Genomic DNA, 24,776 nt, shown 5'->3' with positions numbered 1-24,776 from the left:
GCGAAAACCTAAACTGAAAGGCTTTATCTTTAAATGAGTTGTACTTCAAATAATCAAGTGTACCGTTGACAGTAAATCAATGTTAATTTCACCCTTTTGTTTGTTGCATTTTTTATGAAAAATCTGTATTAGACTGGCATCCTGTTGACGATATAGTCCCGCCTTCCACCCTTCCTCTGACAGGTTTGGCTCCAACTCCCAATAACCCTTTATTAGGTCCACTATTACAAAACCTAAAGGGGTCATTTCACATTTTTTCTCCAGGGATAAATCCAACTCCACTTTTTATTGCCACATAAATTCTGTTCAAATCATATTTGCCATCTTACAACTTGCATACTTACTTTCAGTAAAAAGTGCAAGACTTTTTGCAAATGGTTCAACTGCCAAAAGGTGAACAGCTGTCATGGCCAATCTCAGCAGCTCGTGGTTTTATGGTGAACCTTGGAAAAGCTGCAAACACAGTGTTGTTCTAAAAAGCTGGATGTAATAAATTTTACCTGTCTTAAACATCACCATTTCCTGATAAAGCCCTTAATAAAAGTTGCCATCTGGGCCAATAATCCAGAGACACTTTAAGAAAAGATTGATTTCTGTGTCCCAGAAACCAAATAAACTTATGTATAAACATACAGTAGAGGCTGAAAGTTGCAATAAATTGCTTAATTTTAAATTAGTTTATGACAAATATTTTTATATGTTAACCTCACAATTTCTGAAGGTATTTAAAATAAACTCAGTTATCTGGCAGTACTGATGGCAGAGTTGGAGTAATGAAGCACAATTTCTTTTAAATCTGCACTGTGACCTTTTTCACTTTTTCACACCAACAGTTGACTTGCTCTCCACCAGCCAGTACAAAAGTGTGTTTATAAGGCAAATTATGCTATGAACAGTAAGTAGTGTACTGTATATATAAAATGTTACCTACCACCGGTATTGTACTAATCACATGACACAATGTCATTGACTGTCATGCACCCTGTCAGAAAGTGCCACACTGGCTTACAGTAAGTAAGTACAGTATAGGCAGTGATACCATTGTAAAATTTTATTTGTGGTGAACACTGACTGACAAGAGCGTAGATATCAAAATAATAATAATAATTGCTTACACTTACTGTATATAACACTTTTCTGGACACTCCACTCAAAGTGCTTTACAGGTAATGGGGACTCTCCTCCACCACTACCAATGTGCAGCAATCACCTGGATGATGCGACGGCAGCTATCAGTGGGGAGGAAAGCCAATTCATAGATGGGGATTATTAGGAGGCCATGACTGGTAAAGGCCAATGGGAAATTTGGCTAGGACGCCGGGGCTACACCCCTACTCTTTTCGAGAAATGCCCTTGGATTTTTAATGACCACAGAGAGTCAGGACCTCGTTTCTCATCTCATCCGAAGGACAGCGCCTTTTTACAGTACAGTGTCCCCTTCACTATACTGGGGCATTAGGACCCACATACTGTACTGTACTGTAGACCGCAGGGTGAGTGCCCACTCCTTGCCCAACACCTCTTCCAGCAGCAACCTTAGTTTTTCCCAGGAAGGCTCCCATCCAGGTACTGACCCGGCTCACACCTGCTTAGCTTCAGTGGGCTGACAGTTGTGAGTTGCAGGGTGTTATGACTGCTAGCAAAATCATAGACAAGAAATGCTGTTCTTACAATATCGACAGACTGCCTGACAGACCTCATGATTAGTCAAGCACTTAATGCGCCGGCATGGTAGCGCAGCAGTTACTGTAACATTGCCTCCTTGTGGCACTGGAGCCCTGGGTTCATTTCTAGGCCTGTGGTACTACAGTATCTGTTTAGAATTGGCTGGTCTCTCCATGTTTGCATGGGTTTCCTCTAGATTCTCCGGTTTCCACCCACAGTCCAGTCTGGCTCCTCTGTGACCCTGAATATCCAAAAGTGATTTATTCCTCAAGAGCAAATGCTCTGCAATTATCTACAAATCCAGGTTTAATCAAGAGGGATAAGATTTCACTCAACACGGTCACAATGGACATGGTGCTGCTCAGAAACCTTTTCTGAGGGGAGGAAACTAAACAAAAAGAATGAAAAGAAACTGAACAGCTGATCAGTTGATACCACTGATACTTTTTTAACTGTGAAAAACCACAGTTCCTATCCCTTCTCTGAAAGTTGTATGAATTTGAGAGCCAGCCCTCTAAGAGTAGATGTGGGAGTATTTTCATCCAACTATTTTAACCCCCTTAATGTACAATAACTGATCAGAAGGATGTATTCAAGTAACTTGTGAAATCTGAGCCATGTAGTTTCCTGTTTCACTCACTGTTTGGGTTAAAAATCAGGACTCAAAATTCTTGAAGACAAAATGTGATAGATCCCCACATATTGCAAAAACTTTTGCATCAGATTTAATTTATGAAAGAAGGAAAGAATGCGGATGAAGAATGAAAGAAAGCACAATGCATTTTACATCAAAAGGTTACATTGAAACATATCCTCTTTCTCATGTTTGTGTTCTGAAACCTAACAATTGGTTGGTAAAAGTCTTAAATAACAGCGTATAGACCTTTGAACACTAGATATCAGAGTCTGAAAAGCATGCGCATCACCATTTTACTATAGGTATTTGTAGAAAAGCAGGGGTCTGAAACACAAGTGAATTCCCCAGGGCCGGGGTCATCTCATTTAGGAGAACCACATTCTTCGGATTCTCACAGGGAAATCACTGAATTGGCTGCACCTGGAGACTCAAGCTCCCTATAAAAGCAGTTGCTAGAACAGCTAGTGGTTGTTTTTCATGGACCCTTGTGGTTTAGTAAGAGGGTGAGTATTAAAAAGACAATTCAGAGATTAACTTTTTAAGTACTAAAGTCAAAGTGGGCTTATAGTAGGATAGAACTGGTAGTGGCCTTGGTGGTTTTCTGGGTTGGGATGCTGGTAAAAAAAAGAATTAACCAAGAGGCTATTGCCACTGCTATCCAGGGAAGATAGTTGTGGTTCATATGGAGACCCCTTGTCACTATTAAAGTTACACTCCCCTTGTAATAAGTAAACTTGGAGTGTAAAATCAAACAAAACTACTTGGAATTGCAATTTAGAACATGTAATTGTTCATTCTTTTCCTGTATTTTGAGGTGATTTACCTCATTCCTTTAAGTTTTAACAAATTGTCTTTTAACAAATGTCTTTCCATGTAAAATTCAAATTCACAACCCCTGTACTCAGACAGTGAGAATGAAATGTAGATGGACTCCTACAACTCATTTTTCCATTTGTCATCAGATATGTTGCAAATTCTGCAGTGACATGTAGGAGGGTTAATGCCAATTGAACTATAGGTTCTTCCATCAAGGATGTTGCAGCAAATGTGCAGGCTCAGCAAATTGCTAATAGTCAGTCAAGCCCTGGTTTGACAAAACTCTACTCTTGCAGGCAGGAGTAAATGCTTACCAGTGAGGATGGGAAGTAATTTTCAGACATTAACATTCCTACCCTTCATGAGTTAGAGGTCCATTGACAGACAGTTCCATGGTTATTGGTTTGAGATGCACAAGGTGAACAGTAAGCTCTCCTTTTAGCAGCTCTGTCTTCAGTGAGCTTACATGTGGAAATGTTGTAAATGCTTTTAGAAATGACCCTAAAATTGCTTGCTGGTCTAAAAAACATTGCTTAGAGCTTCAGACCTACCATTACTAGGAGACGGGAGAGTTATGCATGTGGCAAAAATATTTTCCTGGCTTAAGCTAAACTGTTCCTTGTGCTATCACAGCAGGGATACCTTAAATTGCTGCAAATGGCTGAGACAGGACTTTAATTCCCTTTTAATTTCCATATATACATAATCTCTCCTTTTCCAGAGAACTATTGCAAATGGATCTCTAAACTGGACTGTAATCCTTTCGTATAAGAGCAATCTCTTACAGCATTTTCAGTAGCCTTACATAGGGCACATTTTTATCATGCACTGCAGGTCCAACACTGCTCAGTTGGCCGAGCTTATCAGAAGTGCCAAAAATGAGGAGAAATTCAAACTCTTATTGGTTTGGTGATAAACGCAGAATTGCTTAGTGTGCCATTACTGACAAACTAGAGGTTTTCAAGCATATTAGGGTACTAAATTCTAAACTTGTCCAGTAACTAGGACTTAGCCTCTCTTCTAAAACTAAAAAAAAAAAATAAACTCTTAATTTCTGGTAAAAACTTTACTAAAGGTCACCTTCTAAAGATATTAATAAATTATCAGAAAGCTAGCTGTCATGGTGAAGTACACAATCTGGTGCCTAAGTCATAAGCATAGGTGCCAATTTTTGGGAAAACTAAATGGCTGCTTTTGTCTTGGTCCATTACAGGACCTCAGAAAAAAGAAAAAGTTAGACTCCTGTCTATTCCAAAAAATTCCAAATTTTTAGGTTTTCAGTTATAGTTTTGTCAGATCCTGGATTTTAAGTTTCTTTTCCCCAAGAACTCGGCACTAACATCACCTCTGATGCATTTTATGTTCCACCCATACAAATTTAAAATATTTTTATGAATTTGCTTTAGGTTAAAGGACTGACATCTTAAATATGATGGGATCATCACTACCAGGATTCCTGATGGGGAACTTTTTCCTGTATATTCTGCGAACCTGATGCCCTGGTAATCATTTAACTTTCCTTCTTACCTGACAAAACTCTGGATATCTCCCTCACCAACGTTTCATTGAAAAATTAATGTTACCTTAGGAGTGCTCAATGGCAGAAACCAGCTTCCTGGGTCTTCATCCAATCAGCTCAGCTCGGTCTTCCTGCAGTCTGTTTTAGTTTGCAACTGGTCATTCCTTTTAATTCAGTTCCATCTGGATGCTGCCTCTGCTTGATAACTGTCCTAGAACTAACGTTTTCCTTGCTGCTCCTTCGACACCAAGCAGCCCCAGGGCTCTCTAAAGTGACTACCCTGCAAAACCCCTGTAGCCAACTTCAACTGGAAGATTCCATACTCTCCATCTGCATTGCTGATACTCATGGATAAGGAGCTGATATTTCCCTGACTTTTTGCTCATGTGCCTCTGTTATCCTCTCCTCCAAGGGCACTGTCAATTCAGTGAGGACTCCCTCTTTTATGCCTCTAGAGCAAATGAGAATGTCTAGCCTTGAATACTGTATTTCTTCTGGTTCCTTGAGCTGCCTTTTAAGGTCTGCCTGCATTTCCCAGTTATCCTCTATCATGAGGATCCCCTTATTCTTTGTTGCCTTTACAACACCCTTCCCTGACCTGTCAATTAGTTAAAATGAGGGCTCTGGATAAGTTGTTTTCGCTTCAGCTTTGCCATCTTTAGTCTCGTTGCCAGATGTGTTCATATCTGGTCTTGTTGCCACCTAAATCTCCCATCCCTTGGGACTATCAAACAGGAAATCTTTGAAAGGCTTAAACTTTAAAATTGATGTTCTTCCCGAGCCCCCCACCCTCGGGGGAAAATCTCCTTGTCTGTCTTTCAGATGTGTCAATAACAAAAGTAGCTATGACAGAGCCTACACTCTCAAAAAAGTCTCACCATCAAAATGGGTTTCTTGTTAGTATGTAAAAGGGATCAGTGTGTCCTTAGAAAAAGCACTTGTCAGCACTCCCCTACAAGGAATCTTGAGCGGTTGGTTTTTACCTCCCCTTCAGGATACAGATGCACTCTTATGCATTTACAGCCCCCTTGGCAAAACGCAGACTGTCCCATGGCTTGAGTTGCCTTTCTGCATAATGTGACATAAAACTAAAACGACGTAACAGCTGTGTCCAAATGTGGGTGATGCAATAATTTGGGCCGTAACTGAATAAAGACGGGCAAATTAAATTCTTAACACCATTTGGGAAAATTAACAACCTCTGACGGGCTAAACAGCCTAGCATGAGTATAGTTAAGATTGCATATATCCTACTAATGAGCCTCTGCACTTTTTTTAATTACCAAACAGCAGTTCTGAATTTTATTTACCATTCCACCAATTTTTTTTCTATATACCCAAATTCAAACATTGGAAGATGGTGGTTATGGAAGTTGAAGAAGCCCTAGGACCATCACACTGTGGATGTAGACCAAAGAGTTTCTGATTCTGGTTTCAGAGTTTTAATTGAAGGGAATGAAAAATACAACTTGCCACTTCACAAATTGTTGTTGACTTGAAATATCAGTTCTGGAGTGATCTTGGTTTTGGTTTCCTCAGGCCTTGTCACCCCCCCCCCCCGGTTTGCTGCATTTCATGTCATACAAATTCCTCAGGAATACAAATTCCTCAGGACTGGGTCCACCAGTGTTGGCTTCTGACAATTCTATTACAATAATGTTGTTTCCCTTCCCAAGCAAACAGGAGTATTTGTTCACTGAAGAAAATTCAGACAGCTGGCACTAGATGATTTCCAGTTAATCCGCTTTTTGGCTCTCTCTCCTTACAAATCTTGAAGTCCAGCTCGACAGCAAGACATATTCAAAAATAAATTATCTTTAAGCACACCTGAACACGGGGTAGCTGGAGTTCCTCCAGTTTAAGAATATTTGTCGCCTTTTGTTGTGTGCAGGCCTTGAACAGTACAAAGGTAACCACAGGTAACTAATTTTAATAGTGCCAGGAACACAAAACCTACAAAAAAATTCTAACTGGAGGAGCAGGTTCAATGCTATTTTTGTGCAGACCTTTTGCCTCTTTTTAAAGTTTGGTACTGGTTGGAAATAACATTTTTGGAGCACAAAACCAAGAAAAAAATTACATTTCATTTAAACACCAGTATGATCACAGAACAACAATATTCTCCACATCCAGTTTTCCTTGAAGGATTCATGGAGCTGCTTTAAGTGGGTATGATCACCTTGATAGGCAAATCCTTCATCATTATCTGCATATGTCATCTTAAAGTGAATAAATTACATTTCCTGGTTCAGTGTGTGTGTATACAGTAACTTTCATGAGGATGTGTAAAATATGCAACCAATAAACTGTTTCTGCCATTTGTACCATGATCTATGCTTCAGTTTCCAATAACTGACTAGTCCAATACAGGGTTATGATGATCCAGAGGCTAGACTGCCACACCGAGGCAAGGCGGGATACACACTAGATAGAATCCAAGCCTATCGCAGGCCATACCAATTCCCTCACAAATGCATATGAGGGCCAGTGTAGAGTTGTTGTTTAACCACAGCATGTTTTTGCACATTAGGAGGAGCACCTGAGAAAACCCATGAGACCAAGGAGAGAGCATACAAACGCAATACAAAAAGCAACCCAGGCTGAAATCAAATCCAGCACAAAAAGATGTAAGGTCCCAATCCTAACTTCCATGTTTGCCTGTCCATAGCTATTTATGATAAGCTTTCTTATTTTACAAGAGATGAATCACCCACTTCTCCATTATTAGAAAATTGCTTATTCCTGGTAAGGATTTGAGGAATCCAGAACCTATTCCTGGAAACACAGAGAGCAATGTTATGCAGAAAATACAATTCTACAGGATGTACGCATAAACCCTGCAAGATACTGGGGAAATATCTTTCTGGGTTTCTGCAAGCATCCTGCCATATTCTAAAAAATGTCTTTCTATTGTTTCTGCTAAATAAGTGCTGCAGCATGTTACCCTTCCAAGCAGTCCTGGATTAATTGTAATTATTTTTTATATATTAGCCTTAGTGTTTGTAGGCACACAGCCTACATCTCCTAAACTTATAATTCACTCCCACGAAGCCCACTTTATTTGCTTAGTTCCATGCAGCGAGTTGTGCCAATTAGCCTAAAGGCAAAACACAGCTGCATCAGAGATTAAATGGCAGTCAGATCAGATTGCAGCAGTCAGGTGTTACCCATGTGTTTTTTTTCCCCTCTATGTGCGGTCTTAATGGACAACTCAAAGCTAATTTGCATTCCTTTTCAATGTGGCTTCCGTCTTGCTTAATTTTGTTTTCGCTCATGTTCTGACAGTGCTGTATACTTGGTATAGTCTCCCCCATGCTTTTATAGTAGCTAACCTATCTAGACTTGGTGGAAATTTAGACACAAGCAATTAGCATTAGAACCCAGAGTGAATTTTGTATGCCTAGCAAAAATATATTAAAAAAAAAAGAATCTGCTGTACACGGAAAATAGTGTTCACCAAATAGTAAAAGGAAATTTCTAATTTGGTGTTCTTTCAAATCATTGAATGGTTACACTGCCTTTTATCTATTAAATGCAAAGCATGATTCAATTCCTACTTTCACTGTAGAGTATCATGAGGTTATCGGAGAGAACAGCACTCTCAGGACAAGTTGTGCACAGCACATTTAAACGTAAGCAGACCAATCCATTGTTCAGAATGGTGGTTAGAATTAAGTATGTGTACATAAGGGTGATGTACTGCATACACATTTAACTACTTAGCTTTTAAGAAACCTTGATCTCATGGTCTCACACAAACTTGTAAAGATAACATTACTCTCCCTACCATATAAATACAGCCCATGAAATGGAAGTTACTGGAATTTCCTCTCAAACCTATTCCATACTGGTCACTTTCATTTTTTAAATATTATGGGGGGTTGTACTGAACCTTACACTCCTGAATTGTTTAAAATGAGAGAATTCCACCCTGTTCAATTATCACCGAAAGCAAAGACAAGCGCCCAAAACGTGAAGGCTTACTCGAGTTCTTTTACAGAGATAAAGAGCCCAATTGAGTTGTGAAGGGCAGCAGAGAGCAAAAGTGTTTTTCTTTACCTGGGCTGCAGTTTGTGGAGCACACTGATAAGAATTCCACCAACACCACAGCCATTTTTTGATGGAAGTAAGGACAGATGTTTTTTTTTCCCATTTTAAATGAAACATTTGAAGTCTTGGCTGTCAAACACATGGCTTAACTCTAGTGATTGATGGGTAAGGAGAACCCGAGGAGAAATTCTGAAATTGCTTAAACTAAAAAAAATATATATGTACATTTGCAATCTCATTATAGAAAACTATCATTGATAATATTTTGTACAATATACAGTACACCCTGTTTACTAGGGGGGATTAATTCCATTTATAACCTGTAACAGTTTAACAGCATAAACAGTGTTACTAACTGAGCTTTATTAGTAGTGGTCCTATACTTTTAGCTTAAGTGTTGCAAAAAATTGATTTACAGTATACTGTATATCAGTGTAGGAATGCAAGGGGTCACAGCAGTCTAGTGATGTTTTGAGAAGGTAACAGCCATTTCCTGAGAACACTGAAGGAGCCACACACAAGGTCCATTCCCCACAGCATCCCAGATCCCAGCAGTGTTATAGCAAGTCAGATTTCTATACCAGTCTATAAGTATGAATGTTTACAACACTATTAATAACATGTTAGATAGAAAGCGGTTCAAAGCATTCTGATGTTGGTGCACATCGGTAAATATTGTTCATTACTAGCCCCAGCCATGATGATGAAGAGTAGAAGCTTCATGAAATGCAGGCCAGATTACACAAGCCAACATTTATCCATAACACTGGAGATAACAGCCCTATTCTTTACAGCAGTACCATGTGATCTTTAATGGCCAAATTTGAGTTCAGCTTATCTCATCTAAAGAATGGTGTCACCTACAGCACAGTGTCTCCAGTAAACATGCTAGATGATTGGCTTGTTAATTCCAGTCCATTCTCCCCTATTCCACCAATACCATTTACAGTCATGTGTACCTCAGAAGTCTACTATCCCAGCTTCTGACATTACTAACATGTTTAGTAAAAAAAAGTTATGTTTTACTGTATATGTAAAAAAGTCATACTGTAAATGTTTAACTAACAAATCCATATGTAATAACTCGTTTAAGATGTGACAAAGCCAGAAGGACAGAAAAGGGTGCATCACGTCTGGACTAGGCTGAAGGACTTTTTTAGAAGGATTGGAGTCTCTTGCCTGCGTGTCTGCCCTGCGATGGACTGCCTTCCAATACAAGGTGTTCCCTTCCTTGTGCCTGCTGCTTGTTAAAATAGACTCCAGCACCCCCTGACCCTGAAGAGGAAGAAATGGTAAGGAAATGGATGGATGGGGTGCGTCTCATTAAAAACTCCCCCTTATCTGCTCTGGTGACTTTTAAAGGGAAACAATATTACACATAATCATAATCTTCCCCACAAAGAAAAGCGTATTTACGGTGTACTATATATAGCACATTTTTTGTGTATATAGATCATTTATAAAGCATAACTACTGGTAAAAGTATTATGATATTAAGTTGCTCAGTGGTGTGAATAACTGAAATCATTAGAAGTAACTGGAAAAACAGACTAGCAGCTGATGGGTTACCGATTCCCAAACTACTGTATATCTTTGGTCCCTGTCTTGTCTTCCATCCTAGCTCTGTAGTTTCGTTTTTGCACATACTGTAGTGTAGAGGAGTGAAATTTAGTTGTAATTGTATGGACCCTACAAACAAAGTCCTATTCACACATTTAAATGTTTCTTTTCTCTTCCCTGTGATTAACTGCCTTTATAGTAAATCCTGTGGGACATGGTTACTGCTAGTAAACATTCAGAGTATTTTATTTCCGTTAAATCAAACACTACTGGCAAGGCTGCATAAAAGTGAGTGTCCCCATCACATATTGGCATGTTTGCAACTCCTAAGTCAGTTTGTTTTTTTGTTTTTTTTGTTCAATGTAATGTTAAAATTTAACCTTCTAACCCCACACACTTGCGCACACTCTCTCTTAATCCAAGATGTATTGAAGTACAGCTGTGGTTGGCATGTCCTTTGTGTAGTTCTGTAGAGTTTATTCAATTCCATCTCACTAAAAGGTAAACTTCATACTGAATAACTCAATATTTGTTTGGCAAATGGTAGTCATCACAAATGCTTTCATTTTTTAAGCCAATAAGACTAAAAAAAAAACTATATCTATTTGAGTTTTACAATTGAAAGCAATGTTAATAGATCGATTCCTAGTCTCGTGCAAGAGCTACATGTATCTAAAGTCTAAATTGCATCCGTGAAAAAAGGATGCAGTAGTATTTTTTTTTTTAAGAAAAGTGATCTCTTAATGTGATCTCAGAGCTGATGTTTTGAAGGAATGCGTTTTATTATAAGATAAGATCACTTTATTGGCCATATATAATTTCTTGTTAGGATTTTTTTTTCACAAATCCCAACTTGCTCTTCATGAGACACACGGACAGGGAGAGAAGCTTGGTGTCGGAGTGCAGGGTCAGCCGTTTATACAGCACCCCTGGAGCAGCTGGGGTTAAGGGCCTTGCTCAAGGGCCCAACAGCGTAGGATTCAAACGTAGGATCTGGCAGCCACAGGATATAAACCAACAACATACCAGCCACAGGCGCAAATCCCTAGCCACAGAGCCACCGCACTGCCCCATGATAATCTTGATTCTCATATGACCACATAAAAGATGAAGTACTCATTGTTTCTATTCTTTGTGACTTTTCAATTTGTTGTACTGATTTCAGGCTCCCATAAGCCTGAAACCTAGTCCTAGTGAATTATTTTTAGACAATTCGTACAAAGGGTGAGTGTTTTGAGAGTACCTTAAAAATCTAGTATAGAATTTAACTCTGTAGCTTAGTATACTGTACAGTATGTTTAAAGGCTGCCATATGTATTAAATTCTGTCCTCTTGTTTATCTCATTTACAGAATGAGTATTTCAATGTATAGCAATTTGACTCCTTATGAACAGTTTATGGGGAAAATATTACTGTACAGGGAAGTCAGTTAATGGAATAATCTAATGTTCCAGTGTTGAGATTCTGCACGAATCCACATCATGTCAAAAACAACAAAATACAATACTTCTTGAAACTATCTACCAAGGTTTCTGAAGCTGGTCCCCTAGGAATGATTAATATATAAACATATGAGATTTGTGTTTTAATCAGGAATTGACTCAAAATAAAATGGGCAAGATGTGTAAAATCGTACATATCAAGGGTGCTATACAGTATGTTCTGAAGTGCCCTCAGTATTGTTCATATTGTAAAAGCAGAGCTTCCCCAACAATTTTGATACGTTTGCACCTGTGGGCAATATGAATATTCTTGTTTGCAATCTTTCCTTACACTCTGTGTTCTGAAACAAGCTGATATATTGTAGACGGACAAGGCTGAAAAATCCTGCCCTACAGAGGTTAAAAAGACCTTCCCAAATAGTATGCTTTGGATATAAAATACATCTCAAAATTAGCAAAAGTGTTTTCCTGGGAATCAGGAATCTATTTCTAATAATCATCATATTTCCTGGAACAGATTGACCTCAGAGAACGCTAGGACCACAACCATCTTTTGTAGGTTCATGGGTAGTTAGGGCTCCCTATACAATATGTGTAGTACAGGGAGATGGAAATATCCATACCATGTGAAAAAGAACATTATTTTTCAGATTACAGTAACGCTATATCTGAACGTAGTCTTATCTCCAAAATAATATCTTCAGGGAGGCTACACAGTCACTCTGTGCTATAAAAGGATTTGTAACAATTTTATAACTTTCATAACATTTTCTAAGACTCATAGGTAAAATGTGTCATAGTTATCTTTAAGCTCAGCCCAAATATTAACCCCAGCACATGCTTTGACATATTACTAAATTATTATTAATATAAATAGTCTTTTAGAGCACTGTTCTGAAATGCTTCTGAGGGCTATTATAACATTGTATAGTATGTAACCTTTAAGAAATTCATATGCTGGCCGCATAAACCCACATTTAAATGAACAGTGCCCAATATTCTTTTAATGCCGCACATGAGAAAATATCCAGCAGCTGGTGTTGGCTTATATAAGAGCTCACAGCTTAAAATATCTGAGATGGATCAGTCTGCCATCAGTGGACATCCTGTGTTTTTCTGAACTGCACGGTTAACAAACTTGGACTCCATGTGAAATTACCTAAATAACCTATGAGTTACTGTACATTTCTAATGTTTAAGCTGACATACAGTACATAACTGCCACCAGAGTGTTAGAAACTGCACATTAGGAACATACTGTAATTGTGTTCTATGAGGTGTGCAACGTTTAAAAATGTGTTCCTTCACCATCCAATAAATTCTCAAATCATGGCCAAATCAATCATGAAGCCGACATCCCTTTACAGCATTGAATGTCACGGGCCGGCCTTGATGAGAAACACTTTAAGGCTTTCTGATTTTTAAAATGACATAGGGATGGCCAGAGCAATGAACAGGAGTTACTTTGTGCAATGCTGCACTACTATACCAGCTTCCCAATGTATCTGGTCGTGAAGATAGAATCCTTGGGACAGCAGTATTGATTCGGACACTTTTATGTGTTCATGTAAAGAAGACATTAAAGCCCCACCTGATGTGAAGTGTTGATAAATAATGCAACAAAGTGCAGACATGTTACAGCCATTCATATAAATCTCTTGCATCTTTGCTGTATCTCCCAAGCTGAAATCAAAATACCTCAGCATCCCAAGTGTCGGGAGGGCTTCTGCAGGAAGGGCAGATTAAATCCAAAAGCCAACATTGGTGGACTAAGATCACAGGTTAGTGTTACTTGACAAGCACTACCAAGGCTGGGTAGCTGAAATGTCAGTAGGGACATCTCTGGCTCACAGTGCGATGTACTGTATGTCCTCAGTGGCTAGGTGTTTGAAGTGTTACGACAGGGTAGTATAGTACATATAAATATATTTTCCCACTGTGGGGACTGTGGAAAGGGAGATGAGGGTAGCCTCACAAAGTGTGCGTGTTGAAGTAAAAGTACAGTAAAAATATACAGTATTTGTATTTATATACTGTATATATATTTCTTTACCAAATTGTCGTCTTCCGGCAGGATTGTCTATAGATCATTGAGGATAACAGTGAAGTCTGTCATGCTTGCCAAGGTACATATCCTGTGACTGACAGATCACTTAGCTGGAGAATAGCCAACATTTTAGCCAGTGTACTGTATGTGTTGAAAAGCATGCTTTGACGCCCCACCACTTGCTCTTTTAACTTCATTTATTCCTCCAGAGCTCCACAAACCAGAAGCTGAATCATGCAAGATACAAAGCTCTTATTGCAGTCACTCTTTTCTGGGAGAGGGGATTTAGGTTACAACCCACTTTTTGAAACTTCCTGAGCCTTTTTGAATTCGCAGCTGTGTTTGTGTGCTATAGGATGATCTGTGACAATGTAAGGAAATCTTCAGCTATTGAGTTAAGTTTGTCTGTTACTTGGCTCATGTAGGCTTGACTCATTTAGCAGTGTAGACACAGCACATCCTCTGGCATTGTCCACTCAGTGATTTAAATTCAAAGCTTAAAATTCTGTACTCATCAGAGAAGTATGACTATCATGATTCTACTGTTACCAGTGGAATCTTCACAGGGATATACAGTACTTAAAACTAAAAATCTTAATTTATACAATATAAACTGTTATACTGTATATACAGATACAGTATACAATATGTAATGTGTACAGTACATGTTATATATTTTATTTGAATAACTATTGTAATCACCAATTACTTATTCAAGGCTACACGGACAAATAAATCAGGTTTTCTATCATATCAGTTTATGCCAATGTATCCACTCAATTTGTAATCAAAATACATGTTTTTTTATCATTGTGTGAGTATTTATTAGGTAGTAAACATGTGATTGATATTTTAACATTGTCTGGTTTGCAGATAGGCACTCAGTTTTCAAGCAGTCAATTTTTCACATCACCTACCTCATCTTTCTGCCACTAGACTAATGGTTTGATTAATGAAACACATTTTGCATTTATTAACATCAGTGCAAGCAAAGGCTGCAGTCCTGCATACTCTGCTTTCATGGGAACTATTTTAACTGCAGTGCATCATCAGCTAATTGTGTATATTGGTATACTGGATATCGATTGGATTGATTCTTTACATGCATTTCATTTATTTAAAGAATATTGAAAACTATTACAGGGTTGGTTTTTAATTACTTCTGGGGAAAAGACAGTTTTACTGTGTATGGACATTAAATACCACTATTAATTTCATTAAAGGTGTAGTGCTACATTTACACTAATTTATTTCAGATTACAGGCAGTTTTAAAATTCTGTCTGTAAACGTTCCTAGTGAGCAATGAGCCATGTGGCCACATTCTCTGCAGTGAATTATGGTGGTCACTGACCTAAGCTTCCATCAAAGTGTTTAATTTGCCAACAGGAGTAAAATTGAGCAGCACTACACTATGGTAAGAATGTGCCCTCCACTCTTGCAAAACATAAACGGGAGGTCAACATGAGAAATACAGTAACGGTTTTAATTTGATCTGATCGCCACCTTGTGGGCAGAAGAAAAGAACTGGTACATTGCTGCATTGCTTTTTTTTCTGGGATAAAGAACTGCAAAAGTGCCTTTAATTAAAATAAACCCATATTTGATCCTTCAGGGCATTTGGGGTTTTTGGATGCTTTGAATATGTTTTGTTTAATTGTAAAAACATACACATAATACTGAATATGCTGTATTCAACCAGTTCTTGAAATTGTTCAGCTGCTGATTAAAAGAACCACTAAGTTTGCTACATTATCTATCTTGCATGCAAGACTGGGGCCGCTGTCCTGCAGTTTCCTTTTTTTTCCCCCCAATTAAGCATCTACAGTAAATAATTAATTGACCTCAGGGAAGTGTTAGGAAAAAATACACTCTTCTACTAAATTAGGACTGAATTCTGGCACCTCTGATCCATGTGAAATTATTAAATCATTTACTTTTTGACCTGTCATTGCTGAAATTCTTTTTCGCCCAAACCAATCAATCCAAATCAGCCTTTTTAAAAACCCAGCCACACCTCACTTCTCCATTTTTCTTGTGTTTACTTACAAAAGTAAGTGACAGACATTGATGCACTTCATATGAATGGAAAATGTGAATGTGAACTACAGTGCAGGTGATTCTTTAAATGTCATTTGATAACACTTAAGTTGAGTAAAAGATTTTTCATGATTTTATTTAATATACAGTATGATAAGGAACATTACTACCAGCCTTCCCTTGTATAGTTATGATAAGTATTTGTTAACCCAATTTTATGTATCTGTATGCATTTTAGCATTTCAGCAGGCTGCCATTGTCATCCAGATGGGGGTTACACAATGGTGGTGGAAGAGGGGAGTCCCCATTGTCTGTAAAGCGATTTGAGTGGAGTATCAAGAGAAAACAAGAGATACTGTACAATATTAAAAGGAATAAACTAATTAGCCTCTTATGGTACTTTCCTAGCCAATGCTGAACATCTAAGTATTGTCAGGTGAACTAGGATAGGTCAAGTTGGAGTGTATTTTAGACAGAAATTTGGAAGCCTATTTTTGCATAATGGGCATGAATTTTTGGAGGAAAGTAACTACAGTATAGTGTAGAGCCAATTGATTCATATGGAGAATTCTTCTTTTAAGAAGCTTCTCTCATTTATAGTTATTCCTACATTAACAGTCCCTAAGAGAACATAAATGGTTTGTGTTTAAAGCTGGTGCTGTTTATTCCAGCAATTACATTTATTCATTGATATGCAAAGACAGTAGAAGCAGCCATAGTACTTCTCTCTCAGAGGGGTCAGCTGCCTGGTAGCTCTGGGGAAAACGAGATAGTGTTGTTCACATGTTTCACACATCACAGGCTGCCAGTTCCTGCACACAACCTCCTATACTGTAAATGAATTGCTCTAAGATAGTCATTCAGTATATCCACATAGTCCTCTTAAGTACATAACATTCCTGTTAAGTGCAATATCTGACAAATGCAGGCTTTTGTATTGTTTGGACATACAGTATACAAATTCCTTGCTTTTCAGCTGAACTTTATATCTTAAGTATTTGCCTTGAAAAAACCTTGAAAAGCTATTTGGGACTAGTGATTATCATTAAGACTATACAGTACCGGGGCTTTTCAGAGATCACCTACCCCCTGCATTGTTTCAGTGACAATGTGCCTGTAATTTAAACAGACAAACCTATGCAGAACAAAGAATTCTATAAATGTCATCAAAAGATTGATAATTAACTCTCACCTGTGTATGTACAACTGTTACCTATTAAAAGTTAAGTTTTTTTTTATCTTTAGGTGCAACGGTCTATGTATGCATTAAGCTAAGGTTAGACATGAAAGAGCCCTATTTGCTAAGGTTCTTGGTGATGCACCTAAAGAAAAGTATTTCTGAAATCATGTAGTGGGAGCAAATAACCGCTTAAAAATCTAAATGGAAAAAAATGGTTAGCCTACGCAATAGAAGAGCTCAGCTGGAATAAAAATGAGGAGACAGGTGTCCTGAGGCTCGGTATTGAGGAACCCTACTGTGACTATTCCAGGACTTACTTCTTTACAGCGACATCGGGAAATGTAAACGGAGTATAGTACATGCCTCAAACTACATCTTTATAAAAAGCTATGTCAAAAACACAAGCACCCAGAAAGCTCATTTCTGCTTAAAAAGTCAACAGTATAGTGAAAAGTGTGTGCAGCACCAGATAACGGCTACGAAGAATCTGTGAAAGCAGGAGAGGAGAGCAGTTAATATTTAATCCCTCTGAAGCAGAATTGGACTATACATTAAATGCTGTTGGAAAGCTTGGGGTGATGGAATTCATGAGGTATTTTATTATCCCCACTCCCCCCCAAACACACACACTGGTTCTATTGATTGGTTTTATAAACTAATCAATATCCAAAGGCCCTGAGCTTTTGCTAAGCAGAAAGGAATGATTTTTGTTACACTGCAAAAAGATCCTTTTAAAAGATGCTTGTTGACCTTCCAATATGCAGGGAAATATTAGCAAGGCTACAATATTACTCCTACCACTGTCCGCATACACTCCTCTCGGCTCATTCCCTCTGAGCTTATTTCATGCCAACAGTCCCCAAACTAATGGTCCAGAGAGTGCTTGGGGTCCTCTTAGACAGTTCAGTGAGGACCCCAAAAAGCTTGGTAGTATATAGCCTCAGAACATCCAATTCAAATCAACACTCAATCAGTTTTGCTCCCATTTTCATAAATGTCTATTGCATTTACTCAGGTTGTCTCATGTCATTCCACTGTGAATATATTTTCATTCACATTACAATTATTTGATTGCAACTCACAGATCAAAGGCATTGGGGCCCATTGGTTTCATCCAACTGGTCTATACACTTAATGAAAAGAGTTAGGAGATTGGCTTTAAAGCTATAGCTTTAGATAGCCTTTTCATGCCTTACAACAGATTATGAATGGAGTTACATCCTGCACTAGCAACATGTTCTACCTGCCTCTCTTCCAGTTCTCATATTTCTAATTGCAAAAGTGTGCTTTTACTGAGTTACCATTGATACACCAGAATTGTTGGATAAACTGCAAGTCTGAAGTACAGTAGCTGCTGGTATAAGCCTTTTTTTCCAGAAGAAACACCTTCTCACCAGTCACCTATTGGGGATAATAAAGATATAGCTCTTTTAATCATTTTTTTTGTTTCATCACTTTTGTAGATAGTTTATTTGACTGAGCTCAGTATATACAGTATGATTGCTGCTACAAACAGTAATGTATCTATATATATATTTCATAAGTTCAAGTTCTTTTTCGAGACATGACTACTGTAAATAATCTTGTAGCAGGTGGTGGTATTTTATTGAAGAGAGATGACCCACAAATGAATTATACTAACAAACATTTGTCATCAACAAGGTTGATCAATTGGGGGTTTCACAGACTAGTAAACTTAAGCCAAGGTTACCAGCAGTAAAACATGTACTGTACATCTGTGATGCGTGCTTTGCATCAAGAGGCAGATGCTGTCTTGTGGGATTCTGTCCACTGTTGAAGACCATGAACCAGCAGGTGCCTATTCATTGGTCTCTGAGGCTTAAGTGCCACAAGTCATCCCAGCTCATCCCACTGATTATAAATGGAGATTTAAATATATTGAGTAAGGACATTCATGGCATACCTGTCACATTGTAATCTTGTAATAGTGCTGTTATTATGCAAGCAGCATAATGACTTGTGCCGTCTTCCTGGAACCTTGCCATACTGTATCAACATGAGCCCAAATAAAGGGCAGCAGGCCCTGGGTTTTCTCAACCTAGCATTGTGCAGTCAAAGTTAAATTAAAAAGTAAAAAATAGTCCTGTAATGACTAAGTACAGATCGCTAGCCCTCACTGCACACAGTTTCCCCGAACTTTATCCGTTAAGTTGCCAAGACCTTGAAGGTGTTCTACAGTGAACAATGGGAAGGGGATTTATAGCGGTAATAGTGAAGATGCATCAAACAGCACAGCAGTACTCATTCTATAGCAGTATAGAGTAAATAGCAGAATTTTCAGAACTACTGCCTACTATTATGTTGTTAAATCAATTTAAGAAACATTATAAACCCTGTAAGTGTAAGTTTGAATTTCAAGATATTGGCTTCCAGCATAAAGGTAGTTTCCTCAAGTGACTGACTGATGTCAAACTTTAAATGCCAACAGACAGCAGTCTTGAAAGGAAACCCCTTCATTAAAGGCATACATACTTGCATGTATACATGTTGGCTGAGTTCAAAATCCACTGCACTTGCCAGTATATGAACAACAAACATAAATTACATGTGTTACTTAACACTTAGGCAAAAAATAGCAATGTATATTGTTTTTAGCAAACCTACCACATGCTATCTAAAAGCTTTTGCAGTGTCACGGAAGACCTTCTATCAGACAGGCAATAAACCATACAGAAAAGCAAGGGAAAGCAGAGATAAATGTTTGTTTGTCCCTATTGTGAAGAAAAACGAACATTGCATGGATTTTTTTAAGCTTTCTCTCATTCTTTCTCTTCAGAGAATTATTTAGATTAACTGTCGAAAAAACTAGCCGAATATGAATTGCAATAATTTTAACCAAACAAATCTCATTTATCTTATTTCAGAAAGGTGCTAGGCCTGAAACAAAGACTATCCCACCGTCGCATACTGTACATTCTTACAGTCACTTCATCTAGTATTCCTAGACTTGCATATCTTCTAGTGCCATTTGTTCAATTAGATTATTTTTTTCAAGATTACAGGGGTATCATAGCGTTTCCTCATTAACATTAAAATTGTCTTTAACATGCATGGGACATCTGCATGACAGAGTGAGAACAGAACAAATAGACTTAGATGATCCTTTGTTTTGGATTTGTGCAAATTCTGCTGCACTGTGAAATATGTCTAATTGAGATCAGAAGCTGCATTAGATTCTCTCATTTGGTCTGATGAGATCTAAGATGTGCCATCAGAGGGCATGAAAAGTGCAAGTGGAACATTTGCAGAGATTAAGGAAACATCTGTTTTCTCAAGCAGGTTTCCTCTGCTGGCTTGCATGAGAAATGCTGGCTCACAATTTTTCTTACTATGTCTGCATTTGTGAGCCCGGTATGGATAACTACTGGAGCTTTCAAACATTTGTCTTTTGTTTCTTGAAATAAGACACTATGGAGATTTTTGTAAATTATATATATTGTACTTTCCTTCAATCTTGGTACATTATGTATAGCACTAGACTACTGTGACACATTAAAGTGACAGCACACATTTGGCTTGTGCCACTTCCCAGTGTAAGAAGTCATGATATACTGTAGATGGTGGACATCGATGGGCAGGTAAGTTTGAAATGAACACAAAATATCCACAATGTGTAGAACATAAAATCAAACATCGAAACAAAAATCTAGCTGTTCTTTAAGCTCATAGCTTAATTCTTCAGTCCCTTACTATCAGAACCGGGCAGCTAAGCTGCTTACTGGCCTCAAAACATAGTCTCTCTCTGAGACCCTTCACAAAACTTTCTCCCAGCAATTTTGCCCAACAGCCATTTCCAAAAACATACAGTTTTAAACTTTCTTGCTTGGTAAGTCCTTGTTGTTCTTTTCTCACTCCATCTGCACAAGGTTCCATAACTCTGTCCTCAGAATGCAGATAGTGACAGAAAGTAAAGAAAACTTCAGTTTCCTGCTTTTTAAATAGTTAATGTACCAATTGTCCAGGGCCAACCAGTCAGGTGACTGAGGGCAGCTGCTTATTCCCCACAACATTTTAGGGAAAAAGTCCAGACGAAAATCTCCATCCTGTCTGGATACTTTGCCCTTGCACAGGACAAAGATTTGAATTAGAAGGCAAGGGATTTCAGGCAAATCTTAACTCTTGCAACATCCTGTGTCTCCCACTGGCTTTAGATGGTCTTTCAAGTCATTTACCCAGTCAACTCTATCCATTCTTTGTGGCACCATGGTAATTGCATATTGACAAAAAATGAATGGCTGAAGCAGGAGCACAGATTGCCTTTCCTCATTGTATCAGGAGTCATCACTATGTGACGAACTGCAAAGAAGCAAATTGCTTACTGTGTGACACCATATTCAAATACCATTATTCCAATTTCACATACTGAAACATACTGGGGAGATCAATATGAAACTTTAAGCCTTTGTCTAGTCTGAGACATTTCTTGGAGCTGAACAATGCACTGTAAATCAGCTGTACTTACTACTAAAAGAATCTTCTATTTCATACATTCATCTAAGATTTAAATGATGTCATTCTCAGATCTACAGTACATGTATTCTCTCAAGTTCATAGAGGCTTTATTATACCATAAATTATAAACAAGGAGCTAAACTCCTGTCCTTATCTCAAAGCAGTGTATGGTAAACAGAGGTTAAGTAGTACAAGCAATAGAAACAGACACATGCTTGACAGAAAGACTCTGCAAACAATTTGTGCAATTTTTAACAGTCTCAAGTGTGTGATTTTTATATGCCTGTATTTTTCCATTTTGTTGTGCTTTCAGAAGGTACATTCTCTTAAAAAAACAACTAAGACAAAATAAATGTTCCTTTATTACCTCCCAAGAATTAAGAAAAGCAATAATCCTGAGGGAGACAGCCAGATGAATCCCTAATGGCAGCTGTTTAGTTGCATCTTCTTACCAATAACTTAGCCCTCTCCTCAAGAGTGTGAAATTCAACTATAATAATATTTAGACAGGAGTGTTATTGAGCCAAGAACAAAGTGGGATTGATCCTGGGCTAATGAAACTCACCATGCCTTTTCCACACTTTGCTGAAGCTCATTTCTTTCTATTGACGTTTCATCCGGTCTCCCTAATGTTAGATGCAGAAGGAGAGGAGAAATAGATCTCAATTCACCGATGAGACACTGTGCCATCTCTTCAAAGCTTGCTGTTCCACATCAGATATCAAACTCATCTTTCCTATCTGATATAAACAGTACATTAAAAAAAGTAAACTTCAAAGTTAATCCTGCTCCATCTAATTTTCCATTCATTAAAATTAGAGGTAAAAATTAATTGCTATATAATTACATTTCTAGGTTATCTTGACATTTTTTCTTACATCTAAGGTGACATGCGTTGCATTGCCCTAAAAGGGAATGTTGTCTAATTTGCCCTGAGGGCAAAAGTTTGATAGAAACCAAATAAAGTTTTCAAACTTGCAATTGGCATTCAATGTAGAGGCATATAACACAAAAATAAATGTGAATTTATTGGGTATTCCTGACTCTTACCCTAGTTAAGCTGAGCCGTGGAAGCTCAGACAGCTAGGTCATCTAGTTACTAAAAAGAAGGTCCCAGATTCAATCCCAGGTAGGGGAAAGAAATGGAACTTGCTCAACTTCCTTCCAGAAGACTCCCAGATCAACTCAGCCAATTCTTCAAATGAGAACCGGAGAATTAATCCTTCAAGGGGTAATAGACATGACACGTCCACCTCCAGTGTCAGATGGTTGAGAAAAAAGGTGGCCCTGCCCCCCCATCTTCCATGGGTATCTATGGCCTGAAAAGGAGACATTATCTACATACCTAACTACCCTATTTCAGTCCAAAACAAGGCTCGTTGAGGACACCATTGAACATGAGTTTTTCATTAACAGATTACTTGACAAAAAACATTTAAGCATTGATGATGCTTTCTCATTGTTTTGGTGAGGTTACTACTGTATGTCGGTTCTGACTGTTATTTTCATTTGCTAAAGTATATTTTCCCTTAACATGAGTAGAAGGTGACTGTGATATTGATATTTTGAAGATAGTCTGAAACCTAACCCTAACCTTCCAAATCCTTAGGTAGGGTCAGGGTTAGAATTCCCTTAAACCATAGACAAGTTGTGATGGCATGGCTGTGTTTCAGGACGGAAATGAAATGGAGGAAAAGTGCTATTTCCAAGTTAATTTCACATTTTTTTTCATCCATACATGGCTGTATCCACTGCATTGTTCTAAAGAGGGATGTTGTCTAAATAACCCAAAAAGCAAATGTTTGAAGGAAAGTGAGCAATCTTTTGAAACTTTTGCATTTGGCTTTCATTCCAGAGAGGCATATCATCACATACATTGAGTATTTATAGTGTATTCCTGACTCTTAACCTAGCCAAGCCCAAAACAATGCTCATTGAGGAAACCATTGAACATGAGATTTCCATTAACAGATTGCTTGACAAAAAATTAATTTAAGCATTAATGATGCTTTCTCATTGTTTTGGGGAGGTTGCTATATCGGTTCCGACTGTTAAAATCATTTGCTGACGTATATTTTTCCCAAATATGAGTAGAATGTGGTATTGATATGTTGAAGGTAGTCTGAACCCCTAACCCTAAGCTTCCCAATCCTTAGCTAGGGTTAGGGTTAGAATTCCCTCAAACCATAAACAAGGTGTGATGGCATGGCTCTGTTTCAGGACTGAAATAAAATGTAGGAAAAGTGCTATTTCCAAGTTAGCTTCACTTTTTTTTCATCCATACGTGGCTGTATCAACTGCATTGGCCTAAAGGGGAATGTTGTCTATATTGCCCTAAAAGCAAATTTGTGAAGGAAAGTGAGTTATGTTTTGAAACTTTTGCATTTGGCTTTCTTTCCAGAGAGGTATATCATCAAATACATTGAGTATTTATTGTGTATTCTTGACTCTTAACATAGCCAAGCCCAAAACAATGCTCATTGAGGAAATCATTGAAAGTGAGATTTCCATTAACAGATTGCTTGACAAAAAACTAAATTTAAGCATTAATGATGCTTTCTCATTGTTTTGGGGAGGTTACTATATCGGTTCCGACTGTTAAAATCATTTGCTGACATATATTTTTCCCAAATAAGAGTAGAATGTGGTATTGATATGTTGAAGGTAGTCTGAACCCCTAACCCTAAGCTTCCCAATCCTTAGCTAGGGTTAGGGTTAGAATTCCCTCAAACCATATACAACTTGTGATGGCTAATTTCTAAATTAGCTTCACATTTTTTTTCATCCATACGTGGCTGTATCCACTGCATTGGCCTAAAGGGGAATGTTGTCTATATTGCCCTAAAAGCAAATTTTTGAAGGAAAGTGGGTAATATTTTGAAACTCTTGCATGTGGCTTTCATTCCAGAGAGGCATATCATCAAATACATTGAGTATTTATTGTGTATTCCTGACTCTTAACCTAGCCAAGCCCAAAACATTGCTCATTGTGGACATGAGATTTCCATGAACAGATTACTTGATGAAAAACTAAATTTAGGCATTAATGATGCTTTCTCATTGTTTTGGGGAGATTGCTATATCGGTACTGACTGTTAAAATCATTCGCTGACGTATATTTTCCCCTAATATGAGTAGAATGTGGTATTGATATGTTGAAGGTAGTCTGAACCCCTAACCCTAACCTTCCCAATCCTTAGCTGGGGTTAGGGTTAGAATTCCCTCAAACTATAGACAAGTTGTGATGGCATGGCTGTGTTTCAGGACTGAAATGAAATGTAGGAATAGTGCTATTTCTAAGTTAGCTTCACATTTTTTTTCATCCATACGTGGCTGTATACACTGCATT

The 24,776-nt window shown here is 38.0% G+C and overlaps 1 long non-coding RNA gene across 2 annotated transcripts in view; it reads left to right on the top strand.

Annotated features, from left to right (window-relative positions):
- Positions 1-2,765: 2,765 nt before the first annotated feature.
- The window catches only part of LOC107079546 (uncharacterized), a 137,055-nt gene continuing 115,044 nt past the window's right edge, over positions 2,766-24,776 (top strand). Inside the window, exons 1-5 of one of the 2 annotated variants that reach the window (XR_001480492.2) lie at positions 2,766-2,805; positions 4,525-4,620; positions 7,168-7,264; positions 9,781-9,979; positions 16,013-16,157. This is a non-coding gene — a long non-coding RNA (uncharacterized lncRNA). Of the gene's footprint in view, positions 2,806-4,524; positions 4,621-7,167; positions 7,265-9,780; positions 9,980-16,012; positions 16,158-24,776 lie in introns of those variants that run through there. The other variant, XR_011181760.1, reaches the window with a different exon arrangement.

Source organism: Lepisosteus oculatus, chromosome 16, assembly GCF_040954835.1.
Source record: "Lepisosteus oculatus isolate fLepOcu1 chromosome 16, fLepOcu1.hap2, whole genome shotgun sequence".
Lineage (NCBI taxonomy): Eukaryota > Metazoa > Chordata > Actinopteri > Semionotiformes > Lepisosteidae > Lepisosteus > Lepisosteus oculatus.
The sequence above is the reverse complement of the archived record's forward strand: the minus strand, read 5'-3'. Positions and strand labels throughout refer to the sequence as shown.